The sequence below is a fragment of the Spermophilus citellus genome, assembly GCF_964194105.1.
Source record: "Spermophilus citellus genome assembly, contig: SCAFFOLD_238, whole genome shotgun sequence".
Lineage (NCBI taxonomy): Eukaryota > Metazoa > Chordata > Mammalia > Rodentia > Sciuridae > Spermophilus > Spermophilus citellus.
The window spans coordinates 360,363-367,864 of record NW_027672789.1 but is presented as its reverse complement, the minus strand read 5'-3'; the positions used below and the strand labels follow the sequence as shown (position 1 = coordinate 367,864).

At 37.4% G+C, this 7,502-nt stretch overlaps 1 long non-coding RNA gene across 1 annotated transcript; it reads left to right on the top strand.

The window, feature by feature from the left end:
* Nucleotides 1-855: 855 nt before the first annotated feature.
* LOC308640619 lies at nucleotides 856-4,300 on the top strand. Its single transcript, XR_014020317.1, has 3 exons — nucleotides 856-1,040; nucleotides 1,689-1,857; nucleotides 3,956-4,300. It is a non-coding gene; the product is annotated as an uncharacterized lncRNA (long non-coding RNA).
* The last annotated feature ends 3,202 nt before the right edge of the window (nucleotides 4,301-7,502 follow it).

The following is a 7,502-nucleotide window of genomic DNA, read 5'->3' as shown; positions in this document are numbered from 1 at the left end:
TGACTATGTCACTTAGCCAATCATCAGTGAACCCTAAAATGCTTCCACTTCTTGACTACACCAGTACTACATGGCTGGGAACATGTATTTACAAGTTAACATGTGGATACATTCTTATTCCCCTGCCTCTTGGTAGTCTTCGAAAATTGTGCTGATTTCATCATCTCTCTGTCTTGCTCATACTGTGCTTTCTGTCTTGTCCATTTTTGCTCATTTGGTCTCTTTTACTCAGAGCTCACATAAAAATAAATTTTTCTTGCACTTTCTGACTTTTCTGTCACCAACATTGTTTGCATGGTGATTATCTTGTAGAAATATAAACCCACTCAAGGTGTCAGTAATATCTGATATTCACACCTATTCTAGAACAAATGGAAAATATATTTGCCTAACAGTTGTTTTCACAAAGTTACTACCTTATATCATACCAATAAGTTTTGTTAATAGGTTGACCTGTCAAGACTTTTATTCTAACTATATTTCATTGATTAAATACAAAATTAAATTTACTTAATCTAATAGTGAGTTTATCTGTGGAATGCTCACACTTTTGTCAGCATGGGGAAAAAAATCTAGGTTTCCCCCAACATTGTGTAGCCAGGATAGGGATTTATAGATCTGTAATCCTCAACCAACTGAGAAGCTAATATATCCTATTATAGAAATTTAATCTACTCCTCACAATGCTGGTATAGATTGTTTTGTTGCAATTGAACTTAAGTAAAATTTGTTGAGTTTGTGTCAAATATTTTCAGCATCTTATTTTGATAGTGTGTTTTTTATTCATGCAGATAAATGATCTTACTACAAAGATGGACAGTGCATCTTCAAAACATTTACATCTGGAAGCAAACTACCAGTGTTTTTTGCAGAACTTGTTTTCTCTAAAAAGTATCCAAGATAGATTTGAAACAATAGACAAGAATCAGAAGAAGCTGGAAGAAGATGTAGTAAACTTCCCAAGACACACACAGGGCACTCGAGTGGAAGGAGGCACTGAACAACCAGCAAGATGCGATTTAGACGAGAAGCAAAACCAAGTACTTCTGGTTTTACAGGCTATCTTATCATTTATCTGTAATGTGCTGTAACTCACTTCCCTGTAAATTGTATTTTGGATATATTCGTTATATGTGTATCCTCTATCATTGAGCAAAGTTGTTTTGAGTAATGATTGTCATCTGATAGTCGTTTGATATTTAATAATAGTGGGCATAAATAAGACTACAAGGAGAAAAAGAAAAAATGTGATGCAGAAACATAACATACTTGAATTGTTAGGTTAAATTTTTCAGTTTTTATATTGAACTGATTCTATCATTCTTTAAATTATCGGATGATCTGAGTACTAACATGAGAATGATTCCTGGCTGTGATCACAGTTGGATGGTACATATCTTGCCCCGCCTGTGCCAGGCCCTGGGTTATATCTGCAATAGAGAGGAGGAGGGGGAGATGGGAGGAGGGGTGGGCAGGGGATGAGGAGGTAAGGTGGAGAGGAAGAACTCGATTATGTTTAGTTCAGGTTTAATGTAATTGGCACTGATGAGTAAAGTTTAAAGTCTAGTATCTTCTACACATGTAAAATTGCTGTCTGAATTTTTGACTCAGAACTAAACAAAATAAATATATAATAATTATTTGGGTTATAAATTGTTTTAAAGATATATTCTTTTAATTTTCTTTAGACCCAGGCAGCAGCTCCGGAAGTTTCAGAACAGTTAAGACAGACTGGTTTTGCTTCAATAAAAACTCAGATGGAGCTCAGAATTAGCAATCTGGAATCTGAACTGAAAACTAAGGAATACAACTGGAAAAATATAGACACTTCCATATAGATGAATCCAAGTTCCACAAGTACATCAAAACCTAGACTGAAAGAGCAACTTAATCTCCTTAATTTGTCTCTACTGCATAACTTTGAGATGAGTAGCATGCAAAAGCTAACTAGACCATCTAATTTGTGGAAGTAATATTGGGAAATGAATGTACTTTTGAAATATTAGCCCAGGAAGTTTATCTTTCACCCACCTTTGCATTACATCTGGAAGCAAACTATCAAACTTTCTTCCCTTGGTGTTCTCCTGTATGTAATCTGGTTTATTAGACTCTTATAACTTCAGCCCTATGTGTGCAATATTGCTATCACTACACGCTGGGCACATTCTGGCACCTGGTAGATGAACTGCTTTTTAATTTTGATCTTTGATATTATCCTTAGATGGTACCTAGAGACAAAATGTCCTTTATACTTTTTCCTCTCAACATTGTCATACTTGTGAGAAAGGGAAAGATCATCACAGGGTTGAAGGGAAGTATAGCTTACAAAGTGGTTAAAAATATTCCCATAGTCAGTGTTGGGGCCTGTGAATGACAGAAGGAACAGACAGGATCCTCCTGAAGTCCTGGTAACACCAACCCAGCTATCTTGTTCTCCCCAGTGGTGGTTGCTCTGACTTGGCTCAGTGTCAAATGCTTAATCTATCCAGATGATGGGTAGAATGTATATATGGCAGCAGTAAATGCTTGAAAACATCTACAAGGAATATTCTTTAAGTTCTTGAATTGGTTCACTGAATAATAAATCTTTGTAGCTTTACTATTATTTTCTAGTTGCCTATATTTAAGGGTTAGGATTTTGATCAGAATTGCATTAAATCCGCACAATGCTTTTTGTTGTATGGTCATTTTGATAATTTTAATTCTGCCTATCCAAGAGCAAGGTAGATCTTTCCATCTTCTACGGTCTTCTTTGATTTCCTTCTTTAGGGTTCTGTAGTTTTCATTGTGTAAATCTTTCACCTCTTTTATTAAGTTGATTCCCAAGTTTGTTTGTTTTTTCTTTCTTTCCTTTTTTTTTTTTTTTGGTTGTTCTTTTGAGGATGTTGTAAATGGGGTAGTGTTTCTCATTTCCTTCTCAGAGGACTTGTCACTGATATACAGAAATGCCTTTGATTTATTGGTGTTGATTTTATATCCTGCTACTTTGCTGAATTAATTTTTTAATTCTAGGAGATTTTTGGTGAAATGTTATGGGCCTTCTAGGTATAGAATCATATTGTCTGCAAATAGTGATAATTTGAGTTCTTCTTTTCCTCTATGTATCCCTTTAATTTCTTTCATTGGTCTAATTGCTCTGGCTAGAGATTCAAGAACTATGTTGAATAGAAGTGGTGAAAGAGGGCATCCCTGTCTTGTTCCAGTTTTTAGAGGGAATGCCTTCAGTTTTTCTCCATTTAGGGCTTAGCATAGATGGCCTTTAAAATATTGAGGTATGTTCCTGATCAGCAAGAAATTAAAATACTCAAATCAACTGGATTCTTGTCAAGTTATTCAAAGCCTTCTCTCTTCTCACTTGCTATATTGTCACTGCACTCTAAGTTCTAGTGACACTGGACCACTGCTGATTCTACAAGTGTTCTTCCTCTTCTCATTGTCTGCATGTACCTCTTCTCTTCTCTCTCTCTCACACAATTTCTCCTCATCCTTCAGGTGTCAACTCATGTATAACCTCTAATAAAGGACCTCCAAAACTGACACAAATTTGGGAAAGAAGTCCCTTCTCAGTGTCCCCATAGGGTCCTGTTTTATACCTGTCATAATGCCAAGGAATCTGTATGTCAACTGCCTGCTTGCCTGCTTTTTAATCTATAATACATGACTGTTGAGGGGTGTCCATTATCATCTCCATATTGTCATCCTAGTGCTTGCCAGAGTACCCTAGCAGATGGTGTAAGTTTATGAATAAGGGGTGGGAAGCCCAGATCTCTGATAGTCATGATAACTATAGGTAATACTATGGGCATATTGATTTTCATTGTAATTCTGTATTATGGACATACATATCTATTTTTCATTCTTGTGAACAATAAGAAGTTCTCAACTTTTTAACTGATTGATGCTTATAAAATATTTGAGACAAAAATGTAATTCTTTTTCTCTCCACTTGCTACAGAATTTGAATCTTGATCCACTGGAGCTTCTGCTTTAAGAATTACTAATAAACCAAGACAAGATCTATTTTTGGAAACATCACAAGGATATACAGAGATTTTTAAGAAAAAATATGATATGAAAGCTAATATTGTGTTTTTCAGACTCTTGATATAATACTTGGATTGTTTGATGAAATGTATGATGTTAAAAACTATGGAAGTGGATGTGTGTATCATATACATGATGAAATTCTCAAAATAAGAAACTTTATGTACATCTACAAGAAAATTTGAAGTGCAAATGCAAACCAGTTTTTATTGAGATATGTGTTTTCAAACTGTCTAAATGCTAGCATTTAAGCTTCATTCGAACAACCAAATGATCAACACAAATTTGGTGGATCCTAAATGTCACATTAATGATGAATTATTTATATTATATATATCACTGAATGTGGATCTAGAGATTTAGACAATGCTATTTTGATATGCTGGTTATGTTGATTGAGTGTGTTTCCAGGGAGAAATCCATTCATTAATGTGTTACTGTGTTAGAATTATTATAGTACCATCACACATACAGTCTTTGTAAAATTTTTGTAATTTTAATCCAAAGCACTGACTTATCAGAAACAGCATTTGCTTAATGATTTTTGGCTTTTCTCTTTGATTATACAATTTTGGAAAATAATACTGAATTTGCAGATTCTGGTATAAAGTACTCTTGCCCACTGAAGCATTTTAAAGTGAATTGCTAACATGTGTCATCATTCATGATTTTTTAATATTTTCTACAAGTCAGAACATGCTAGATAACTACAATACAACACTCATAATAAAACTGATATGATTAACAAGTATGCTGTTACTTGGTGATGTTTTAAAAATTCATTTTTTCTTTCAAAAATGTTCTATTTTGACAATTTTGGATTTATAGAAGATTTGTAACAGTAGTGCAGAGAATCCCTAGGAAATATTCCCCCCAAATTACTATTTCATTAACTTGTTTTATCTATTTTCCTCTTTCTAGATAAATATAGGTACATAACAGTTTCTATCTCTGAATCATTTGCAAGATGCTCACAATGCATTTCTGAGTTTCTGACAAGGAGATTGGGTTCATGTGATCTTGTTAAATCCATTTCCTGGAGAGTGTGGTAGGACACATCTCCACTTCTAGTGACTCAGGAGGCTGACGCAGAGGGATGGCAATTTGGAGACCAGCCCAGTAATTTAGAAAGACCCTGTCTCAAAATAACTGGGAGCCAGATGTGCTGGCACACGCCTGTCATCCCACTGACTTGGGAAGCTGAAGCAGGAGAATTGCAGGTTCAAAGCAGCCTCAGCAAAAGCAAGGTGCTAAGCAACCCAGTGAGACACGGTGTCCAACTAAAATCCAAAATAGGGCTGGGGAGGTGGCTCAGTGGTTTAGCGCTCCTGAGTTTATTCCCCAGTACAACAAATAAACAAACACTGTGTTTCTGTAAGGGGTTCGCACCTGGGCCTTCCTGCTCTGCAGTAGAGTCATGTGACTTCTTTTCACACAACTGGAGATGACTTTTTGGGGTATTGTGCTATATTTACTAAAGGAGATGAAGAATGTGTGTGTGTGTGTGTGTGTGTGTGTGTGTGTGTGTGTTGTGTGTGTGCACCCTCTGTTCGTGTGTGTGGTGAAAATTTACTTCCAAGATGTTGGTTCTCTCTTCATTTCATTTCTTTTGCTGAGAAGAAGCTTTTTAATTTAGATCCATCCCATTTATGAATTTTTTATTTTAATTCTTGTCCTATATGAGCTTATTAAGGAAGTTGGGGCCTAATCCCACATGATGAAGACTAGGGCCTACTTTTTCTTCTATTAGACTCAGCGTCTCTGGATTAATTCCGAGGTCCATGGTCCACTTTGAGTTGAGTTTTGTGCATGTTGAGAGATAGGGGTTTAATATCATTTTGCTGCATGTGGATTTCCAGTTTTCCCAGCACCATTTGTTGAAGAGGCTATCTTTGCTCCAATGCATGTTTTTGGCACTTTTGTCTGATATAAAATAACTCTGATTTTGTTGGTTGGTCTCTTGTGTTCTCTACTCTGTACCATTGGTCTACCAGTCTGTTTTGGTGCCAATACCATGCTGTTTTTGTTACTATGGCTCTGTAGTATAGTTTAAGGTCTGGTATAGTGATGCCACCTGCTTCACTCTTCCTGCTAAGGATTGCTTTAGCTATTCTGGGTCTCTTATTTTTCCAGACCTATTTCTATGAGGAATGTCATTGGGATTTTGATTGGAATTGCATTAAATCTGTATAGTGCTTTTGGTAGTATGGTCATTTTGACCATATTAATTATATCTATCCAGGAACAAAGGGGATCTTTTCATCTTCGCAGGTCTTCTTTAATTTCTTTCTTTAGTGTTCTATAATTTTCATTGTAGAAGTCTTTCACCTCTTTCATTAGGTTTATTCCCAAGTATTTTATTTTTTATTGAGGCTATTGTAAATGAAGTAGTTTTCCTCATTTCCCTTTTAGAGGACTTGTCACTGAAATACAGAGTTGCTTTTGATGTCTTTGATTTTATATCCTGCTACTTTGTTGAATTCATTTACTAGTTCTAGAAGTTTTCTGGTGGAATTTTTGGGGTCTTCTAAGTATAGAATCCTATCATAGGCAAATAGTGCTAATTTGAGTTCTTCTTTTCCACTCTGTGTCCCTTTAATTTCTTTATTGCTGCGGCCAGTGTTTCAAGAACTATGTAAAATAGAAGTGGTGAAAGAGGGCATCCCTGTCTGGTTCCAGTTTTTAGAGGAAATGTTTTCAATTATTCTCCATTTAGAATGATGTTGGCCTGGGGCTTTAGCATAGATAGCTTTTACAATGTTGAGACGTGTTCCTGTTCTCCCTAGTTTTTCTAGTGAAAACCCCTCCTCCCTCCCTCTCCCTCCTCTCTCTGTTTTCTCTCTCTCTCCCCCACCTTCCCCCCTTTCTTTCCTTCTGCTGCTTGTGCCAAACAGCCTTTAGGGTCCTTAGAGCCCCTTCTTGGCTGGTTGATGGAGGAGGTGCAGAAGGTGCCTGGCCTGTCTCCCCTGGGTGCCTGACTCCCCTGGGCACAGCCCGTGGGAACAGAGCTGACCCTTCATGGCTCTGCTGTTTGGACATACTGAAGGTTTTGTGTGTTTGTGTGTGTGTGTGTGTGTGTGTGTGTGTGTGTGTGTGTTTTCTTTAGATGGGGGCAAAGCTGTTCCAGAGCCCTGAGCTCCCTTTTCTCCACCCACCCTGTTCCTCTTCTCCCTGCGGTGGCTTTGCTCAGTGCTGATTTGACCTCAGTTGACTGGCGAGACGCCTTGCTCCCCGAATCCTGGAGTATAACACCAGAGAAGCCACCTGGGCAAGGGCACAGTGGACAGTGGAAGGCTTCACCAAAGCACAGCAGAGAAGACTTCTCCCTGAAGGAAGAAGGGAACCTGAAAGGCGGAATCCATGGATCCCTTTTTTATAGCTAAGGTCTTCTTTCAGCTTTGCCACACTCCTGTCCTTTGCCTCCCTCTATCCTGCAGTGACAGAATGCAGGTGGGAAG